Source organism: Chlorocebus sabaeus, chromosome 11 (genome assembly GCF_047675955.1).
Source record: "Chlorocebus sabaeus isolate Y175 chromosome 11, mChlSab1.0.hap1, whole genome shotgun sequence".
Lineage (NCBI taxonomy): Eukaryota > Metazoa > Chordata > Mammalia > Primates > Cercopithecidae > Chlorocebus > Chlorocebus sabaeus.
In genome coordinates, this window is record NC_132914.1 from 98,132,489 (window position 1) to 98,155,664 (window position 23,176).

The following is a 23,176-nucleotide window of genomic DNA, read 5'->3' on the forward strand; positions in this document are numbered from 1 at the left end:
CTTTCAGCCTCGCCAAGCTCCAGGCGCCCCAGTGTACATAATACTTACACTATGGGTGCTGCAAAGGCCCGGAAAGATAGGTGGAGCCATTGGAGTCAACTCTGGTACACGGTGGGGTTTAGTTATTTTTAGACGCTGGCTTTCAGAAGTTAGATGGAAGAGACACAGACTTTTCCTTATGTAGATTATAATTTAGTTTTCGAAACCATTAATTGGCAGAAAGTTATTTAAAAGTCCCAATTCTCATACCTCCATTAAAAGATTCTGATGTCAAAAATGGAATTATGTGGCCAATTACCCTCTTGGTGGTCTGGAAAATAGGTATGTTTTCACTTTTTATCCTTGGGCTAGTTACAGAAGGTGGAATCCACTTCCCATGAACTGTGTCTACCCTGATGTTGAAAGACTGAGCTTGAAGAATCCTTGTCTTTTAGCCTTTACAAAGCCCTGTTAACAAGCTTCTGTGTAACAAAGTTCCTGAAAAAGCTGTCTTTTTTCTTTTCAAATAAGTGGCAGATATAGATACATAATTCAGTTTATCTTGTAGTCAGGAAAAAGGTGTTAAATCATGCTGTTGTAGAATTTTAGCCAGATTCTTTTGGCCATTCAAATGGCCATCCAACAAATACTGATTGAGAACCTATTATATATTAAGTACTACACCAGTTCTATACCAGTGAGCAAGATACAATTGCTGATATCATCTCAAGTTAAATTGAGTTGTATAAACAATATGTACATTACAAAAATTAATGTTGTTGCCATTTGAAATGGGAGGCATTTTCTGTCATTTTTTTTTTTTAGTAGAGAGGAATAAAGAGACCAAACTAAAAATTAATGGCATTTGAGTTAATAACTGGAATACCTACTTTTATTGATCAATTGTCATATAGATGTGCAGTTACTTAATCCACTAGATAATTTGTATTTCTGCAGTATTATCCTTTTCATGCATCATTATAACCCTATGTATTCAAGGTATGAACCCGTTTCATCAACAGTATTAATCTCAATTCATTTAGGAGCTTTAAATAATATTCCCTTAATAAGTATATTCTTTGATATGCTGCCCATGCTTTTGTGGTGTCAGAAGCTGTTAATGCAGATAAAAGCAAACATTCAGTTAAAGAACCTTCTCATATATTAATTAGATTTCAAATTATTGGTGCATTTATATTTCCTGAATGGCTTCGGTTATGACAAACATCTAACTAGGCTAATTCAGAGCTTTGAGGCTAAAGTCCAGCCTCATGGATTGGTTTAATCTAAAGAACATTAAAATAGTAGAACATTTTCTATCTTGGCAAGAATCAGAGTGTTGAAATTTCAAGAAGAAGATTTAAATTTGTCCATGAGACTGTACACTTCTTGAAGGCAAGGACTCATCTCTGTAGCCCTGATGCATAATTGATGTTCTTCAAATGTTTGCTGATTTGAGTTGAACTGAGGAGAATAACAAAACAGCATTTGAGACTCGAAGTCTCCCAGGTTTTCCTGATATAATTTACAATGACTTCCCTGGCAAACTATCCTTTCTTCTTCGTTTAAAAAATTTCACTTTATTATGTTCATCTCTGATGTGGAACATTTTTTATGGCCTTCTGCTGTGACTCATTTTGGTGCTGAGTTATCTGCTTCCTTGGAGCCCAGCCCTTCCTTTTAAACTGTGGTATTCAGGCTCCCCAAAGTCAGCTTGCCTGCGGGTAGAGATCATAGCAGAACGTGCAAATGATATTCCAACTTCTAGGTAAAAACAGACAACTGAAATGAAAAACTCTATATCATGTAAGTCACCTGAAGAAAAAATCCACAGAAAAACAGAAAACAAAACCCAGGGGCATTTGTATATTCCTGTTAACTCTTGACTGGTTAAAGGGAGTTATCTTTTCTGCAGTGATTAAAAAGTAAAAAAGGTGACCTAAGACAATCTCCCCAACTTACAAAAAGTTCCGAAGTTTTACTGTGGAGTCCAAGTAAACTGGCATTTAACTTCAGAAGCTACATCCCTATATAATGTAATCATCACCACCAAATACAAATTAATTAATAGATATGGACAAAGTTTATAAGTTCAATATTAAAATAGAATGGGGGAAAAGGGAAATAGGAAAATTTTAGAGCCCTCCACATATCCTTCATTTATCATCAAGAGATTTGCTCCTTTGCTTCTTCTGTTAGTGTAAGTCAGAGTTTCTTAATCTTCAGTGTGCTTGTGAATTATTATTGTTTTTCTCAAACACATATTTTGTCTTATAGGTGATTTAAGAGCTCTAAAAGGGACATGTTAACTATCTTCAGAAACTCACCTCTAACAGTATTTCTATACCTATATTATACAAGAAAACTAATGAAGATTGACAGTCAAATTCCTAGAGAGACCTTTGACCCTTCTCTGTTTTAAATTTTTCACTTCTGAAATAGAAAGCCAGGTCCCTGGTCATCTTACCCTGCACTTTGCGCATAAAGAAGCTTAGGTCCAAAGCGCCATTACTGTACCTCATGATGACCTCTTAGAGGCACATCAGTAGGGCTGTCTGGACTGTGACATGCCATCAGACATCATTTAGGGGACTTCAAGTCTGGCTTCTTGCAGAGATGCCGTGGGATGCCTCAAAAACTTCCTGCATGGCTAGTGTAACTATGGGGCTTTAGATCTTTGTTAAATACAAGCAAACATTAACAGCAGCTGTGGAGAGGATAAGTTACCAATCCTCCCAAATTTCTCTTCCAGGCAGGGGGTTGTCCTGCCACTCTCAGAACTGGCTGTCATCTGCTGCTCTCTTGTCACACTGACACGGCCCCCTGGCTGGGCTGATTGGTCGCTGGCAATAACTGATATGGAATACTGATGTTCTCTCCGGCAGTTCCTTCCACTCTAAAGAGATTCCTTTCCATCCCTCTTCTTGCCTTGCCTAGCCCAGCCTAGTGCCCACCCTCCCCCGACCATGCCTCCCCTGCACCTGGGGAGGGGGAGGACCAGTCCTGGGCGTGATGCTCTGAGACGGCGGTGAAATCCACCAGGCTGCTTTCACTCCGGCTGGATCTCGGGAGAGTCCTGTTCCAGACTTCTCAGGGTTTTTACAGCACAAACAACTGCATACGGCCCAAGGGGAGGCTGAAAAGGACTTGTGTGTGGTGGTTTTATTGCCTGTCATCACTTTGCTGGCCTCCTCCTGACTGGTGCCTGGAGGTTCACAGTGGATTTCTTTCTGCCGGAGACACCAAGGCACTGAGGAAGGATCCGTTCTCCTTCTGTTGACTCTTTCTATTTTTATGGTAAGTGCTTACATTGAATGAGCTGCTCTGCTGCTGCAGTGAACTGAACCGTTCGTTCCCCCTCTACCCAGCTAAGCTTAGTGACCTTCCTTCTACATTTCTTCTGTTTTCATGGATCTTGTCTGGGATGATCCAGCTTCAGAAATGCCAGGGATCATTTGCCTGGAGTGTTTGTCTTTTTATCTTTGCATAAACGCGAGCTCTTCTGCTGTGATACGAATATAAGTGCTCTGTCTTTGTCCTTGAAGCAGCAGCCGGGGAAATGTGTTCACGATGGTAAACTGCAGCAGTGTGCAGGGAATCTGTGGAGGATGACTGACAAATTTGGGCAGGATGAATCCTCAGTGTGCTGGGGGCACTCACTCAGAATCAGAAGGGCCGGGGGTGACCTGACCACATAGCAAACTCTTCCATCTTTCTGGGTGAAGATGAGCACACACGTGTGAGTTAGGTTGAGTCTGCTGTGGGCAGCTGTGCTTTCTGCACCTGCCCGAGTGGGTCCAGGATGACCCTATATCTTGTGGGGTTTACAACTTGGGCAGAAACATTCTCAGCAGGAGGAATCCTGTGCTGGCAGACGGAGTAGACTGCATGACCTCATTGCTTCTTTTCCTTCCGAGTCTCAGGATACCCAGTTCTGCAAACCATATTTTGCAGGCTCTTCAGAGAGTGGTAGGGCAGTGATGACAGGAACATTTTTGAGTTGGCAACATAGTTTTGTCCTCCTGCTAGGAGATAAAATACTTTGAGGTTATTAGAATGGTTAGACTTTTCTAGGAGAACATAAGCAGGTTTCTGACGAAGACTATGGATGTGGCAGATTGTTCATTCCAGGGCATTACTCTTACAATAGTGCTCTAATTTTTCACCTGGTCTCCTGAGGTTTGCTGCAAAGAGCACCACAACTTCAAGTCTATTACTGGCGGCTTCTTGACGCCCAAAGGAAACCAAGAACATTTTAGTAGTTTCACTCCTGTGCACTGCAGGAGTCTCTCTTAACAGGGAATTTTTTTTTTTTTTTTTTTTTTTGTAGCAGGTGTGTCGAACTATTTTGGTCAAAGCATCATTCCAAAGAATAGCTTCACAGTTGTAATTATATTGTTATTTTCAAGTCTTGGACTGGAGGTGGGTTATCTTATTTGTGTAGGTTTTCCAATTCTGGTCCATTTCACTCGATAGAGGGTTCTTGCCAAATGTAATTCGGTCTCTGATTCATAAGATACTGAACTAATACAATGTGATTTTTTTGATAAATGAAGGGGTAAAACGTGGGGTGAAATTTCCGGTCTCTCCTCCTGCTGATTGGGAGTTTGGAATGTAAAGTTCTCTAACTGTCTTGCTTATTTTCACTACTTTTATGTCAACTGTTCATGTGGATTTTTCTTAAAATAGTGGTGATGACATCAGACATATGCCTTTACCCTCTTCTGTGGATCCAAAGTAGATGCGTTTGTTGTTCTGTTTTTGTTTGTTTTCTATTTCAGTGAAGGGTTCCTTGCACGTGTAAAAGCATCCATTTAAATAAAAAGCAAGAATTTGTAGGTGTTTACGTGTTAGCACTGTTCAAGAGTAAAACCAGCATAGAGGTTAACAGCCAAAAAAAAAAAAAAAAAAAGTTCAAAACAATTTTTAAAATATTATCAGCTTGGCTTAGCTGTTCTAATTCCCACTCTTCCCTACACTCGACTGTGGTTCGTGGCAATACTGTATTGTAATTTGACTGGCAGACTTCTCTGCTTCCTCTTTCATTCTTTAATGTTTAGCTGTTTACTTTCATCCATAATAGTGTGTTCTTACTTTGCTTAATCTTTTTTTCTCTTTTTCTAATTGAAAGGATTTTATATAGTGCCTGGCAACTCAACTGAAGATACTCATTAAGATGGAAAGAGTTAGAATCAGCTTGGGTGTCATGGAAATAGACTCAGTATTTCTTATTGCAGGCAATTTCAGAATCATTTACAACATATTTCATTTTAATTAGTAGCAACTTTAGCCTTGAGAAAAAACATTATTTAGGTTTCCTTTATTTTGCTAAGCAGATTGTTTACCTATGCAATCAGAATTGTATATATATGTGCAATTATTTGTATATGTGCATATACATATGTGCATATATATATGCACATATACAAGCATGTACACAAATGTACTGTTGTTTGTCCCGTGTCAATTGTATATACTTAAAAAAAATAGTTGTAGCATGCCCATTTAGAGAACAGAAGGAAAATTCCTCAGATATTGCTTTAACTGGCTTTTTTTTTTTTTTTTTGGTAAGGATTTCCCCGCTTCCTAGACCCCATTTCCAGATAATGCCTTTAAGAATTTCTTTGAATTGGGAGACTGCATTCTTCAGCATTTCCTTGTCTCACAGCATGGTGTAATGTTAATTCCTTTGCAGGGTCTCTGAAAGCAGCATAGAAAACTACTGCAGGAAAAATTGATAAAAGCTGTACTGAGTGGAGCCTGTAGCCTCTTGGTGTGATGAAGTCACTGCAACATTTTCTATGTATTTATTTTGCTGCTATGCATTGCAACTGATTTTGCTTGCAGACTTAGCAAGTTGAAGTTATTTAAAATGGGTCTGGAAGCACCTAGATTGGTGTAGATTCAGTTACTCTTTTTTTTTTTTTTTTTTTTGACACTCTTTAATTACAGCTATCATCAAAACTGTGCTTTCACTGTTTCTTTTGGTGGTGGTTTAATTTGAAACTTGCAGCTTAAATTATGAACCACGTCTCCATTTTAAAATCCTCTTGCCTTCTGCTTTCTCTCTTCTTCGCTTTTGCCATTTTGTATACGTGAACATGCCTACATGTACACAGACAAACTCAGACAGTGAAACGTGTATGACAATTAATGAAGAGTTGATTACAGCTTTTCTTTTAGTAACCCAACTCCAAATATTCAAACTATAATCATGTAACTGAGGGGGGAAATTGTTTCTGTTAATATAAATATAACCTCATACTTCTGCAGGCATTCTTGTCATCGAAACTGTTTTCCATAGTTGATTACCAGGACCAGAAATAGAATCTATTTTGCATTTTAGTTAATGACATTCTGGATCTGTCTAGGTTGGACTGCCCTCAAACCTTGATATATTTACTGCCTAAAAGGTCTTTGTGTTAAGAGGGGGAGTTTATGGGTGTTATAAAGTAAAATCATTTGATTATGTGATACAGCCTTTCTTTGGTAACTGAATGAACCATATCATTAGGATGTTGGCTGAATTTTTATGTTGCTTTTCCCAATATTATTAAGCCAATATAATCCCTCTTACCATCTCTTTGAGCCCCTTTTACAGAGCACAAAGAGTTATGTGTGACTCCCACATGAGGCTTCTTAGAGGGAAGACAGAGATTCAGAACTACTTCTAGCATCAGCTCTGGTGATCTACTTTAAAGGAACTTGCAATTCAATTGGCAACTCAGGAAGATTGTATAAAATAGGAGAAATGCTTCATGAACTGTGTTGAATTCTGTATTTTTGATCTGTGCCTCCCTACTAAATTCATTTAGGACTGTCGTTACGAGATCAGTTTTGCAGGGAAAAAAACATGTCCTCAGTAGCATAATAATCTATGCAGACTGTCATAAATGTTTATGTTGCAAGTTATACTTCTTAGGAGGTAGAGGGAGATGGCAGAATTTTGGAGGAGAACCAAATCACAGCCCCAAAATAATGCAAGACGAAAGGGGAACGTTCTTCCTATGTTTAGCATTTAATTCTCCAGTCAGGCTGTTTGCTCTTAAATCTGAAGAGCAAAGAAATGTAAAAACCCACAATGACAGGTTTTGTGGGCTTTTTCTCTAATAGAAATCTTTAACCCTTAATTAGGCATCTGCTGACTGACCTTTTGGTGTGTGTGAGCCAGCAGCCATTCTTATAGAAAGCAGACATAATGTAATACAGTAGGAATTCAGTTACTTACATCTTTCCTGTTGGTCCACCACGGGGGACCTCCTGTGAGTGTCAGAGAGGGAATGGGTGTCTGGAGACCATCAGAGACCACAGCCAGTCACAGAGAGATATCTTCAAGCTCCTTGGATTCCAGTTCAACCCCCACCACTAACTGGCTGTGTGACTCAAATTCTGTATCTGCTACATGAAGCTTGGACCAGATAATCTCAGAGGACTGTAACCCAGCCATTAAAAATTTTGAAGTATTAGTTCACTTCTGTTTGCTACTAGATGAATGATTGTTTCTAAGACAATTGATCCATATTAGACATTCCTCGAGGGAGTAGGCTGTACCTTCCTTTGACCCTGGAAAGCCCCTAGAACTGTGACAGTGACATGAACATCAGAGTTACTCAGAAAAGTGTGATCATGGTACCCTTCATGAACAGGGCAAATATGTATATGATGACTATCTGCTTATCCTGGCACATTTTGGGAAGTCTTTTGTGATTATCAAAAGGGACCTTGGCCAGGCACAGTGGCTCATGCCTGTAATCCCAGAACTTTGGGAGGCTGGGGTGGGCGGATAACGAGGTCAAAACATCGAGACCATCCTGGCCAACATGGTGAAACCCCATCTTACTAAAAATACAAAAATTAGCTGGGCATGGTGGTGTCACCTGTAATCCCAGCTACTCGGGAGGCTGAGGTAAGAGAATCACTTGAACCTGAGAGGTGGAGATTGCAGTGAGCTGAGATTGCGCCACTGCACTCCAGCCTGGCGACAGAGCAAGACTCCATCTCAGAAAAAAGAAAAGGTACCTTAAGGAGCAACTTACCTACCCTCTCATTCCATAGAAGTTAAGGAAGTGATGTGACTTCCCCAGGGCTGGAGACTCACATAGCACCTGGGCAGGATAACTTTAGTGCAAGGTGCATTCATTTACTCAGAACCCTGCTCCATTCCCAGTGTGGGGCCCCTTCTACGATACACAGCTGACACTGTGCCATTCATTGTTCACAAATCTGCTTTGTGGCATCTGTCTTACTGGTGTCCATTATTTCTGGGTTCATTTCATGCAGATTACGTGGCTGTACCAGTCAGAGTGAGTCATATCAAGCAAATGTTTATGGTAATTTGTTTATGCTTGTGTGGAAATGCATTTTTTATGTTGAAATTCTGCTTTTCCTATAAACATTTAAAGAATTTTACAAAAACTATGCATAGTTTTTCCCCTTTGCTTAAACTATTTAAATGATCATTGATTTCTATATAGAGGGGGTGATGTTAGGGAATTAATTCCTTCATCCATTCACTCATTTACCTGTTAACTTACTGAGCACCTATTGTGTCCACCCTAATGTCAAGCAGTAGAGATCTAGTGGTGAGACAGCCAGACACGGCCACTCCTCTTGAGGAGTTCAGAGTCTACTTATACTTCATGGAGTTGGTTGTCTTTTCATTGTCAGTCAGTGTTCTATTTACTGATTCACAGTTTCTCAAAGAATCTGGTTGAAAAATAGTTTGCTTGGGCAGGTTTTTTCCCTGTGGTTATTCCATTGAGAAATTCTTTTCATAGAAGGGCACCTTTGCTGTCGTTGTGACATATATCTTCCAATTTTCCAAGACATTATTTTTAGCTTCTGATTTTGTGACCTGACTGAACAGAAGAGACAAATTAGCTAAACTTGTTTGCACTGTTGTTGTGATTCATGAAATGACAATTCATGTCTTTGATAAAACTTACCTCTTTCCTGGAATCTTAAACTGACAGCCTGGATAGCACAGTGTCCATGGAACAAATCACAGATTAAATACCACACTCTTTGACCTTGTGTATCAGGCCCATAACAATGTACAGCCCTTGCTTCCTTGTTCTACGTCTGGTTCTGAAGTTCCATGGAATGCTCTAGGAGTACCAAAACCGTTTGCAATACTCAGAAATTTACAGTGCTCTCACTTGCCTCAGTGCCTTTGCACATGCTATTTCCGCTCCTCTCTTCAGACTACACTTTCAAAGCAAATTCGATGTCATCTCCCTTGAAAGTGTTTTGACACTTGCCATCCTTATTGACTTCTTTTGCCCAGAGCTGAGCTAGGTATACCATCTCTGTTGTTCTGTATCCCTCAGGATCTTACAGACTGTCTACTTGCCTCTGTCTCTCTCTCTCAAACACTTTTTGTTTCTTAATGGCAGGGACTATATGTTCTGTACCTCAAGTCTTGGTTTAGTGACTGCTGTAGAGCAGAGAACCAATAATCCTTGAACAAACAGATGGGAATCACCATCTAAAACCTATGGTGCTGTCATTGGCAGCTACTCCTGTATATGGAGAGTTTAATTTTTCAAACCAATGTGACTATGAATTATATACTGAGAAGGATAAAGAGATTGGCAGACATCCTGGTGTAGTCCATTAGAAATTCTATTCAAAACCCCAGGAAATGTTTCTGCTTTCAAATGAGTTTCAGTCAAGTAAACAATGAAAATTTATTAAGTGCCTTCTATAAGCATAGCATTGCATTGGGTACCAAGGAATGAAAGATTTTTTTAAAAAAAGCACAATTCCTGTCCTCCAGAAAGCCACAAACTAGTGAGGGTTTGTCCCATGTGTAAATGACTGGTAATGAGGCTGACTGCTATAAACAGAGACTGCATACTTGCAGATAAGGCAGGGGGTAGAAAGGGCATTCTAGAGAGAGGCGCTGGCTTGAGAAGGAACTTAAAGTTATGATGGTTGTGTCAGCAATCAGGTGGCTTTGATGGAACAGGAGCTGGGGGATGGGGTGGGGGGAAGGTGGAAAATGCAAGGAAAGATGAGGAACCTTGCGTGGGGAGACGGGAATGGTATCAGAAGCTCTAAATGCTATTTATTATTTTTGAATGTTGGAGGATAGTTGATAGGGTCTGGAAAATGCCAAATGGAAATTTGTTTGGAATCTCTCCTCAGGTTTAATTAAATCAAAAGTCTGTATTCCGCAGGGAAGGAGAGCAGTTGCGCAGTACATAACTGCATAACACGTTTTTTTCTCACCCATCCCTTTTGCCCTTGAGGGTACACTTTGACATTCAATGTCATCACAAGGAAACGAAGCCAGGAAGTCTAACTTAAATCAATCAGTTTAGACCTGAAGGGAGTTTAACATTGAGATCACTGAGGTGCCTGTTAACAAACTGTCCAGTGTGTGGGAAACCCCACAGGTCTTTGGTGCTGTATTTCTACTGTACAATTTTAGTTATTTTTTTCCTTTGACAAATAACTTTGTGTTATTTACAAGGAATACAGTTGTTTTATGAACCAGTGAGATATGTGTGTGTAAGTTTGTTTCATGTAGGTGAAAAAATGGCTTGGAAAATTCTATCTGTAATAGATTCAGTTCATCCTCAAAATATTTGATTTCTGCTTACCTTGTCCCTCCTTCCTTTTTCCTAAAAGAATGAGTGAACATATTCTTAGGGAATGGTAAGTTGGTAGGTTTTCTGCATCTCAGAAGTAGATCTGACCAGATGACTTCCACCTTGAAATTAATCTGATTGAAGAATTTGGAGGAAAATCTCTAGATATATTGACCAGAGCAGGAAAGCAAATAAATTTTGCTTGTGGAGTGAGAGATGATGTGGTAGAAAAGAAGTTGCATTCATTCATTCATTTATTCATTCATTTGCTCACTCTACAAGTACTTATTGAGCACTTACTATGTTTCAGGGGCAAGAAACAATAGTGGACAAAACAGTCAACTTCCTGCCTTCACAGAACTGACATTCTGGTCAGAGTGGGAGGAGGAGACAGACAAACATGTTAGCAAATATGAAGCATGTCAGATGGTGATAAGTGCTATGGAGGGGAAAAAAAATGAAGAATGCTTTGGCTGCTATTATCTTCACATTTAGCTCTCTTTAAAGTTATTTAACTTATGCATTATGTTTAGGTTATTTTCTTCTCTCCACTCATTGTTTTTAGCTGCCTATTTTTGTATTTACTTTCTGACAATTCTATGATAAACCACCATCTTGAGGGTTTTTTTCCCTCCTAGATAAAAGCAGCTTTTGAAATAATTGGAGTACTGTGAACAAAAGTTATAATGAAGCATTTAGTTTTTGAATTGATTTAAAGAAAAGTACTGTGGACATCAAAGCCCATTAGTATTTTTCTCATGAGAAAAGTTGTCAGAATTTAGAGGAACATGGGATGGAAATGGATCTGTACCTCACTTGACTCTGAGAGGAGTGGTTTGAGGTGTTCTGAGAGGATGGCAGCTTGGAGTATAGGGAACTCCAACCCCAGGAACAGAGAAATGGTGGGATCACCCACGAGCACAGCTCATTCAGAGAAGAGATGGGAGTGGATTAGAAAGTGAACATGCAAAAATTGAGCAAGGAATTTCTCTTTGGGAGGAAGGGAGGTAGGGAGGATAAAACCAGTGAGATAAATGTCGGTGAATAAACAACATTTACAGAAGCAAGGTCTGCCCAATGTAGAACATCTGCGTGAGCTGGTTAGTGGAAATGGTGCCTTGAGATAAAAATCAATATTTAGGGATTTCCCAACATTCCCATCCTATATTTTGTGGGATCTTTAATTCAGCATCAGTGTTCCATTTTACTGCAAGCAAGCCTTTAGTCAAACTTTCTACCTTGCTTCTAAAATAATTAGGATTTAAAGGAAAATGTCTCCTAGCGGTAGAGTGCCTGGGCTTTGGGGCAGACATTGTACCCATCCTTACTATGCCACTTACTCACCTTTGGACCTTGGGCAAGTTAGCTGGTCTCCTTGTGCATCATTGCCCTCAATTATAAAAATGAGATTAACTAATAACCCCTACCTCAGAGTTGTCCTGAGTGATAAGTGAAATAGTCCATGGAGAGCTCTTAGCACAGTGCCTGCAAGATGATTGCATTATCTAACAATTGTTAACCTGTTATTATCATTATTTGTCTCTCTGGTGTTAGTGGTTTAGAGAAGTTCTCATATGTATATATGTATTTTCCCCCTTAGCAGAACTTTTTTTTTTCTTCAACTTTTAAGTTCTGTGGTAATGTGCAGGATGTGCAGATTTGTTACGTAGGTAAACGTGTGCCAGGGTGGTTTGCTGCATAGATCAACCCACCACCTGGGTATTAAGCCCAACATCCATTAGCTATTCTCCCTGTTACTTACCCTGCCCCCACTGACAGGCCCCAGGGTGTGTTGTTCCCCACAGTGTGTCCATGTGTTCTCATCATTCAGCTCGAACTTATAAGTGAGAACATGTGGTGTTTGGTTTTCTGTTCCTGTGTTAGTTTGCTGAGGATAATGGCTTCCAGCTCCATTTATGTCCTTGAGAAGGACATGATCTTGTTCCTTTTCATGGCTGCATAGCATTCCATGGTATATATATATACCACATTTCCTTTAGAAATCTTTGATGGGCATTTAGGTTGGTTCCATGTCTTTGCTATTGTGAACAGTGCTGCAATGAACAATTGCATGCATGTATCTTTAAAATAAAGTGATTTATATTTGTTTGGGTATATACCCAGTAATGGGATTGGTGGGTCAAATGGTATTTCTGGTTCTAGGTCTTTGAGGAATTGCTACACTGTCTTCTGCAATGGCTGAAGTAATTTACACTCCCATCAACACTGTAAAAGCAATCCATTTTCTCCACAACTTTGCCAGCATCTGTTGTTTCTTGACTTTTTAGTAATCACCCTTCTGACTGGCGTGAGATGGTATTTCATTGTGGTTTTGATTTGCATTTATCTAATGATCAGTGATGCTGAGCTTTTTTCATTTGTTTGTTGGCTGCATGTATGTCTTCTTTTGAGAAGTGTCTGCTCATGTCCTTTGCCCACTTTTTAATGGAGTTTTTTTTTTTTTTTTCTTGTGAATTTGTTTAAGTTCCTTGTAGACTCTGGAGGTCAGACCTTTGTCAGATGGTAGATTGCAAAAATTTTCTCCCATTCTATAGGTTGTCTATTTGCTCTGATGATAGTTTATTTTGCTCCTCAGAAGTTATTTAGTTTAATTAGATCCCATTTGCCAGTTTTTGCTTTCATTGCAATTGATTTTGGCATTTTCATATGAAGTCTTTGCCCATGCCTGTGTCCTCAATGGTATTGCCTAGGTTTTCTTCTAGGGTTTTTATAGTTTTTGGTTTTGCATTTAAGTCTTTAATCTATCTTGAGTTAATTTTCATATAAGATGTAAGGAAGGAGTCCAGTTTCAATTTTCTGCATATGGCTAGTCAGTTCTCCCAACACCATTTATTAAATAGGGTATTCTTTCCCCATTGCTTGTGTTTGTCAGGTTTTTTCAAAGATTGGATGGTTGTAGGGGTGTGGTCTTATTTCTGAGTTATCTACTCTGTTCCATTTGTCTGTGTGTCTGTTTTTGTACCAGTACCATGCTGTTTTGATTACTGTAGCCTCGTAGTACAGTTTGAAGTCAGGTAGCGTGATGCCTCCAGCTTTATTCTTTTTGCTTAGGATTGTCTTGGCTATTTGGGGTTTTTTTTGGCTCCATATGAATTTAAAAAGTTTTTTCTAATTTTGTGAAGAATGTCAATGGTAGTTTAATGGGAATAGTATTGAATCCATAAATTACTTTGGGCAGTATTGCTGTTTTCATGATATTGGTTCTTCCTATCCATGAGCACGAGCATTGATTTTTCCTAACCGTTTGTTTGTTTCCTCTCTTATTTCCTTGAGCAGTGGCTTGTAGTTCTCCCTGAAGAGGTCCTTCACTTCCCTTGCTAGCTCTATTCCTAGGTATTTTATTCTCTTTATAGCAATCTCTTCTTCCTGTTTGTGATTAATGATTTTAGGATAAATCTTTTTGGAGGGATCTCACTTTATTTTTAATTCAGTCTCTTAGATAGTTATTATAATTTGGAATTTACTTAAATTGTAAGTCTGTATCACAGAACCTAAACGGTGGAATTGGAGGACCATGTGGCCACAAAGTCCCTGGGAGGAGGACCCACTAGTCACAGTAAGTGACGTTGTGGCAGGAAAAGAGAAATGTAAAGTGGAGGAGAAAAGGAGCAAGCTAACAGCAAATATGATCAATGTTCTTCTTCTCTGTTGACATTCAGGAGGGTTTAGGGATGAAGGCTCCTTAGGTGGTGTGTAGTGTAGACAGGCTACAGCTTGCAGTTTCCTGGAGGAGAGTGAGATTTGTGTAAACAGGAACAGGAGGCTAAGGAAGAATAGTTAGGTGCCAGTAAGTTTGTAGGAAAGCATTCTAAAAGTGAAATGCTTGGGTCACAGGGTATGTGAGTTTAAAAATTCTGATGGCTCTTACTGAATCACCATTAACAAAAGTGTGCCAGTTTACACTCCCATCAGTAATGAATGAGAATGCCTGTTTCCTCACACCTATGCCCACTAGCAAACATTTTGATCTTTGCTAATCTGCTGGTTGAAAAGTAGCATCTTATAGTTTTAATTTGAGCATCTCTTCATGTGTTTACTTTGTATTTTCTTCTTCTATGAGCTAACTCTTTGCTCATGCCCTTTGCAGGCCCGCTTTCAAATACTGAGTTTTGATTTTTATTTTTAGGAGCTTTTTGGTTTTTTTTTGACAGTCTTGCTCTGTCGCCCAGGCTGGAGTGCAATGACATGATCTCAGCTCACTGCAACCTCCGCCTCCTGGGTTCAGGCAATTCTCCTGCCTCAGCCTCCTGAGTAGCTGGGATTACAGGCACCCACCACCATGCCCAGCTAATTTTTGTATTTTTAGTAGAGACAGGGTTTCACCATGTTGGTCAGGCTGGTCTTGAATTGCTGACCTTGTGATCTGCCTGCCTCGGCCTCCCAAAGTGCTGGGATTACAGGTGTAAGCCACCGCGCCTGGCCAGGAGCTCTTTATATACTAGAAAAATTCACATTTCCTTATGATTCTTTTTTTACCAAATATTTCCCCTTATTTTGTCATTTGTCTTTGATATTGTTTATAGTATTTGAGACATAATACATTTTTTATATAAAGTTGTCACATGTTTATTTTGTACTTTCTGGGTTTTATGTAATGATCAGAAAAGCCCAGCCCACTCTGAAAGCTCATGCTTCCACAATTTCCTTTTGTATTTTTATGTAAATAAAATCATACTTATTTGATTTGTAATTATTTTAGATTAGTAATGGAATAGAAATTCCATTTTATTTTCCCCCAGCAACTCCCTAGTTCTCTCCAAACATTTCATGCACGATGCGTCTTTTCCTTGCTGGCTAGGTGGTTACTCTTGAGAAAGATGATTTTTACTTGGGCCAAGGCGGGAGTGACATGGAAGGGTATCATCATCTATGAAATCGCCTTATGTAGTTAGAACTATTTTTGGAGAATCTGCTCCGTTTTCTTGACTTCCAGTTTGTTGCAGTCCCACACTGTGTTAATCACTCTAGTTTTATGAATTTTAATATATGATATGGCTAGCCTCACCCTTATTACTCTTTGTTCCAGGTTTTTTTTTTTTTTAAATCTTCTTACATGTTTATTTTTCTGAATAAACTTTAGAAATTGTCTCATTCTAAAAAACAATCATGTTTTGGATATAAGGGCTAAATTAAATTTATAGCTTAATCTAGGGAGTTTTTTTTTTAAACTTTTAAGTTCAGGGGTACAAGTGTGGGTTTGTTACACAGGTAAACATGTGCCAGGGTGGTTTGCAACACAGATCAACCCATCACCTGGGTATTAAGCCCAGTATCCACTAGCTATTCTTCCTGATGCTTTCCCTCTGCCCCTGCCCTGACAGGCCCCAGTGTGTGTTGTTCCTCATAGTGTGTCCATGAGTTCTCATCATTCAGCTCCCACTTATAAGTGAGAACACGTGATGTTTGGTTTTCTGTTCCTGCGTTAGTTTGCTGAGGATAATGGCTTCCAGCTCCATCCGTGTCCATCCATGTCCCTGCAAAGGACATGATCTTGTTCCTTTTTATGGCTGCATAATATTCCATGGTGTATATGTACCACATTTTCTTTAGCCAGTCTGTCATTGATAAGCATTTAGGTTGATTTCATATCTTTACTATTGTGAATAGTGCTGCAATGAACATTCACATGCTTGTGTCTTTATGGTAAAATGATTTATATTCTTCTGGGTATATACCCAGTAATGGGATTGCTGGGTTGAATGGTATTTCTGTCTTTAGGTATTGGAGGAATCGCCACACTGTCTTCCATAATGTCTGAACTTATTTACACTCCCATCAACAGTGTATTAGCATTCCTTTTTCTCCACAACCTCACCAGCATCCTTTATTTTTTGACTTCTTAATAATAGCCATTCTGACTGGTGTGAGATGGTGTCTCAGTTGATTTGCATTTATCTAATGATCAGTGATGTTGAGCTTTTTTCATATCATTGTTGCTACATGTACGTCTTTTGAAAAGTGTCTGCTCATGTCCTTTGCCCACTTTTTAATGGGGGTGTTTTACTTGTAAATTTGTTTAAGTTTCTTCTGAAAGCTAGATATTAGACTTTTGCCAAAGGTATAGTTTGCAAAAATTTGGGAGAATTTTTTATGATACTGACCCAACCTATCCTCACACAGGGTATATGTTCCCATTTATTCAAGTCTTCTTTTGTGAATCTTCATAATGTTTTAAGGTATTCTTCCTATAGATCTTGGCACAGTATTTTTTTAAACATTATTTGACATGGTTTGTGATAAGTACTTGTTTAGTCTTCACATATTTCCAGAAGTATTGAGGGGTGAAAAAGGAATGGAAATGTTTCTTTGACACTGTGAAGTAGATTACATGGGGAAAAATATTGAAACTTTGCGTAAGTAAATGTGATTGATTCATTTTTTCTTTTATCTTTTCTGACCCTATATTTCGAATTGTTGATCTAACTACAAAAACGTATTTGTTTTAAATTTGCAGTTGAACTTAATAAATGTTTTTCACACCCACAAATTCAAAACACCAATTGCTGAGATCCTTTTGCAAAGTGTTGCATATCATTGTCTTACATTAATTCATTTGACTATTAATTAATTAGCTCAGTAAGCACTTAATGAACACTATAGACCAAATGTTAGAAATATGAAGACTAATAAGACATGATCCCTTTCATTGAGAGGTTTGCTGTTTACTCAGAGATTGACATGAAAACAGAGAATTATAATAATACAAGGTAATGTGCTTTATACTCTGGGAGGCCAAGGCAGGTGGATTTGGATCACTTGAGGCCAGGAGTTCCAGACCCACCTGGCCCACATGGCAAATCCCTTCTCTACTAAAAATATAAAAGTTAGCTAGGTTTGGTGGTGTGCACCTGTAATCCCAGCTACTCTGGAGGCTGAGGCAGGCGAATTGCTTGAACCCAGGAGGCTGAGATTGCAGTCAGCAGAGATCGCCCCACTGCACTCCAACCTGGGCGACAGAGCAAGATTCTGTCTCAAAAACAAGGTAATGTGCTTTCATGAAAATATGTGCAAGGCAGAGTTGGAACATGGAGTGGGAGAGCCTCAAGCTGTCCTGGGGCAATCAAAGAAGGCTTTACTGAGCAAGCAGCATCTGAACTGAGAACATTTACATGAGTTGCTGCCAGGTGGGCAGAGCAGGGGAGGTTTCTCCAGACAGAGAAACTATCAAGAGCAAATGCACTGGGGCATGAATCAGCTACAGGTTATTCAGTCTGTGGGGCTTAGGAGATTAGGTTTAGCCAGTAGGCACCTACCAGATCTCAAAAGGCTTTATATGACATGCACAAGAGGTTATACTATAATCTGTAGGCACTGGAGAAAATTGCGAGTAAGGAAAGGTCAGATTGTAGACTACATAACTCTGGTAACCATATGGAGAGCAAATTAGAAGGGTATGGGTATAACATCAGGAATACTAGTATGGAGATTATAACAGTGGGCCCAGTTAGAGACTGGTTTCTCTTAAACTAGGACAGTGACATTAGGAATGACAGAGAGCCCTTATGTAAGATTTATTCATGCAACAATTATTTATTAGAATCACCTGTATGCTAGGCTCTGTGCTGGATGCTAGGTATGCAGCAGTGTGCAAGACAGATATGCTCCCTGCTCCCAAAGACATCCCATTCAAATGGGAAGAGCCTGATAAGGTGATATGTAAATTGATATGTTAAGTTGATATGATATATGATGAAGCAGAATGCAGCAGGATGAAAGGGAAAGGGAAGGTGGTTAGGAGTATGCTGATCAGGATAGTCCTCTGGGCAAGGTGATGTTTGATCAGGACCTGAGTTGGGGAGGGAGGGAGGATATGAGTCAGGGAAATGGTGTCCAAAAGAGAAATGGTGTCCAAGCAGAGGGAACAGCCAGTGCAGAGGCCCTGAGAAGGGACTGTGCTTGGCATGGTTAAGGAATAAAGAGAAGGCCAAAAGGGCTAGAGCAGAGTGGTGGAGGAGGTGGCTGAAGTATTTAGATTTTATCCAGAATGAGATGGGGAGCCAGGGCAGTATTTCGCATACAGCAGTAGCATGATTTGACTGGCAGCCTTGAAAAGGATCTCTCCTGCTGCTGTGTGGAGAATAGAGGGAGTCAGGGTGTAAGTAGGTCAGTTACAAGGCTGGTGCAGAAGTCCAGAAAGGGAGGTGATGATGGACCAGGATAGTGATTCTGGAGGTGGTGAGAGGTGATAGAACTATGGATCTGTCTTGAACCTGGTACTGGAAGCTTACAGCAAGGTGTACATAGGAAGTAAAATGGGCAAGTGTAGATTAGATAACTGCTAACTGTAGACATACAATATTTTAAAGGGAGATGAGGGAAGAACAGCCAGGGAGGGTCACTTTAGCAAGAGCAGTCCATATGGCCAATATGATGAGTGCACCATCATGAACTCTTGCAGGCTAAACTTTTATTATTTGTATACTTGTGAGCCACACTGGATTGTGTGACATGACTAAATAGAAAATTCCTGAAATTGCCTCTGGGAGAGTGTGTTAAATACGGTCAATCAGAAGTATGTAAATGGTGTCTCCTCTTGAGCAATAAAATCTATAGAAGCCACACCTAAATTTAGCTTTAAGCAATTTCAGAGCCTGAGAATTTTCAGGAAATAGTAGACAAAGCCCTGAAAATATAAGAAATTGGCATCCTTGTTGGACTGGCATGGGAGAGGAGTAATTTGCGGGCGGGCACAGAAAAGGACTCACAGATCATAGATCTTGGGAATATGGGGTCACTGAATTAAATACGGCTGAAAATTATAAATTACCTCACATATTCAGTTGCTTTTAGCTAAAATCAAGAGAAAGGGCTTTCTAAAGGCTAGATACTTTTTTTCCATGAGCAAAGGGATATAAGATGTTCTGGAGACTTGAGTCAGGCTAGTTCCGTTATCTTTGGAAGATATTCTTGAGTGATGCAGTGCTGTTAGTTTCAAATAAGTATATTTTTGTAAATCAGATGATGTTATATAATGAAACTGACATTTGTAAAAGTTTTTTATGGAACCCAGCCAGGTGCCCCTTTTATCAGACCCTGACTTTTGAAGGATTTTAGGCTGCTTATAAGGATTCAGAGTTCCCCTGCAAAATTGATGTTGGAAACCATACCCACAGTCTGTACCAGTCACTGTGGACTGGATACATTTCCACAGTATAAGATGAAATCACAACTGAATGAGAGTAGCCACTGTTCTCTTGGCCATACCTGACCAAAGGTTCTAGACTGACACAGATTATTATTCTTTAGTTAACTGTACAGTAAACCATGCACAGTCCTCATTGTAATTAGGTGGGTTCATTCTTTCTTAATTTTACCTGCTGTTGTCGTCATAAGTCACAAAGTTAAACAACTCTTCAGTCATCATTGTAGCCAGAGTGATGGATAAGATAGACTCCCCTAAACCATGGTAATCAATGTAAAACTTTTCTTCTCTTGCCCCCGTAGTTAGCACTAACTGGCCCCTGTTTTATATAACCTTATACAAGCTTATGTCATAGTGCTAATGATATACCACATGTGTGTGCACATATACACATACCTACTCACATATACACATACACACACGTATGTATACACACACACACACGTGTAATTCCTCTCCTCCCCCCCACAGATTGTAGTAGGCACTTTGAATCATGAGTCATTCTTATTTTCCTTTTAATTATTAACACTTAGCTCAGCATCTGGCATAAAGTAGGAGCTCAAAACATGGTGGTTGATTAAAATCTAGAACTGGGTTTTACTTTTTGTTGTTATTGCTTTGTTGTTGTTCTGTTGATTAAGTACTCCTGTACCTAGTTTAGGTTTGAATTGCTTTAGAGACCCTGATGATTGTGCCTTGTGTTCTTGGTCACTTGATTTTATGTGACAATCTTCAGCATATTAACAACTCCAAGCTTTACAAAATAGGCAATATTTTATAGGGAAGTAGCTCTGTTGCCTTTCTGGATGTAGAAGCAGCATGAGATTATAGGATAAACTCCAGTATATATGTATTTATGTATATATATATATTACCTTATTCATACATAATAATGTGTATACATACATAATAACATGAAGTAAAAGGAGGTCAGAAATAAAGAAGAGGTGGGAACAAAATGAAAGCAGGAACACAATTAAATTTCTTGTCAGAATGACCTACATGTAAGATACAGAGGCCACCTTTAAAGGCTTTAAGCTTTCAATCAGCCAGAGGGAAAAGAATAGGCTTGTGGGGGTAAAGATAAACAATTTGCTCAGGATGATTTTAACCATACTCTTAGCACCAGCATCAGACAAGAATTTCTCCCAGGAGTCTCCATGAAGAGTACACTGTGTTTTGTTATGAAAATTATCAAGCTTTGCAAGGCTGATTCTCATAAGACACTTTTGTGTTAATAGCATTGCCTCAAAGCAAAATCTAGTAAAAACAATCGGCAAGGTTCTGTTTAGGAATCTGTTCTCTGCTGGTCAGTTTGACCCAGGGATATGAAAAGTGGGTGGACTACTTGTCTTTAAGCAATCTTTCCTGTGTATTGTTTATCTCAAATAAGGTTTTGAAAATTCTTTTTTTAACATTGAACTTGAAGTGGCATTACTCTCCAGCAAATAAGGGCCTACAGTGTAGCTACTATTCTGTGTAGCTAGTTAAGGAGAGACTTGGTGTCCTAGCAGTGTCAAATGAAAGTTGGTGTTAGCATCCGTATGAGGAAGCTAACTTGCCTAATAAAGACATTTACCTGAATAGCAGGTTGCCCTCCTTATTTCCAAGGGAAGCATGGGAGAACAAAGCAGCTCAGCCAGGCTTATGCATAGAAAATTGTTTGGACCCACTTTATTGCTCAGACAAATCGGTGATCCTCTCCAAGGGCTTTAAATAGGTCCTGTTGGGGTAGGGAACCCAAACACTTAGCAAAGTACAGAAGGTTTGAAGGGAATGAATTCCCAGAGTCTGGATTGTATGCTCAGTCTCATTTCTCACCTTCCCATTTACAATCCCTCTTTTTCCATTTTAGCAAAGCAAGGCATCCTTCTTATCCATCTCAAATCTTACTATAGTGCATTGTGCAGGGGTGTAGAAACAGCCTGGGCACCAAACAGAGCAGCAATTGGAAATATTTCTTTGCAGAGAAGTATGGTAGTGTGAACAATAAAAGACTTTCCAACATAAACATATGCTTCATTGGGATGAAACTCTGTGGGGAAGTGGGCTGGATATGAGTTAAAGGAGAAAAACTAGCGATATAAATTTTCCAACTGATAAAAAGGAGCTTGAGATTGGTCAGATATCTTAAAAATGGTTGAACGTGGGATATGACAGTTGTGTTTTAAAACCTCAATGTTCGTGTATGCCAGAAATTATATTCTTTGTAATCCTATAAGCTTATGATGAAGTCAACTTAAAACTTCACTGAGTTGGGGCAGATCTTCAGAAGGGGATACATAGCTTTTTTTTTTGTTTTGAATCTTTGGGCCATGCATGAGCAAACATGTTTGAAGACCACTCATCTACTGCATGTAATATGGCTCTCAATCAGTCTTCTAGCTCTTGCATCGACCTCAAGTGTTAGGTCAGCTTCTAGCTGTAACTCCCCTCCCTGTTCTTACCACTGCTTTATATATACTTTAATATAAGTCTAACAGATTGCATCCATGATTCCTCTACCAAATAGGAAGATCTTTAATTCTCGAAAAGTGTATACTATATACTCTGTAGTTTCCGGAATTTTTTTGTGTTGCCTTATGTAAAGGCAAACTTTAAAACAAATTATTGAGATATAATTTACATATCATATAATTCACTCATTTCAAGTATAGAATTCAATAAGTTATAGTAAGTTTACCAAGTCGTGAAGTCATCATCATAAATCAGTTTTAGAACATTTTTATCACCCCAATACAATTTATCATACCCATTTACATGAACGTTCCTATGTTTTTCTAATGTTTAAGGGGCTACAAGTTCATATGACAAAATGTATACAGAGCAGTAAGGATGGAGGAAAACAAGAGGGGCAGGGCCAGAATTTTATTCTTTATGGAAGCATGAATGCTAGCGTTTTCTATTTTTATTTTTAAAAAACCACTCTGGTGTTCTTCTCTAGTCCTTATATGTTTTTATTGCTATAAATGTAACAAGATGTTAAGGCAGGACTCTGTCTATCTCAGTTTTGGCTAAGATCCCAATGGCCAAGAATATAGTAGAATAGGTTCCCCCATATCAGTTACCCATTTAGAACATGCAAAGTGTTGTATGGGAGTTAGTTATTGTCTACTTCATAATATTTATTAGGTTGACATTGGGGCTCTGGTGAATGTGGGGGTGGGAGAAGGGTAGTCCATCTTCACTTTAAATCAAGTGAGAGGAATCCTCATTGAGCTTGACATTATCCCCTGGTGGGAATTTGGGGACATGAGGTTCACCTGAACCTGTGGAAGGCTGTGATGAGAGCTGCCACTAAGAACAAAGTGGGAGAGGGGGCTGCAGGGAGATGGCTGCAAGTTGGTGGGACAAAGATGTGTGAGATTTTATCATGGATCAGGTGGATGCTCTGGGGTCATTTTAACTTTGGAATGCATTCAAGAGGGATGCCTGGAGG

At 39.2% G+C, this 23,176-nt stretch overlaps 1 protein-coding gene across 7 annotated transcripts in view; it reads left to right on the forward strand.

The window, feature by feature from the left end:
• ANO4 (anoctamin 4) overlaps positions 1–23,176 on the forward strand; it is a 417,600-nt gene that overhangs the window by 78,085 nt on the left and 316,339 nt on the right. The window contains exon 1 of one of the 7 annotated variants that reach the window (XM_008004391.3): positions 2,863–3,276. The exons of 5 other annotated variants lie outside the window; for them this stretch is intronic. The gene's annotated coding sequence lies outside the window, so the exon portion shown is untranslated. Of the gene's footprint in view, positions 1–2,862; positions 3,277–23,176 lie in introns of those variants that run through there. One more of the 7 variants, XM_008004392.3, reaches the window with a different exon arrangement.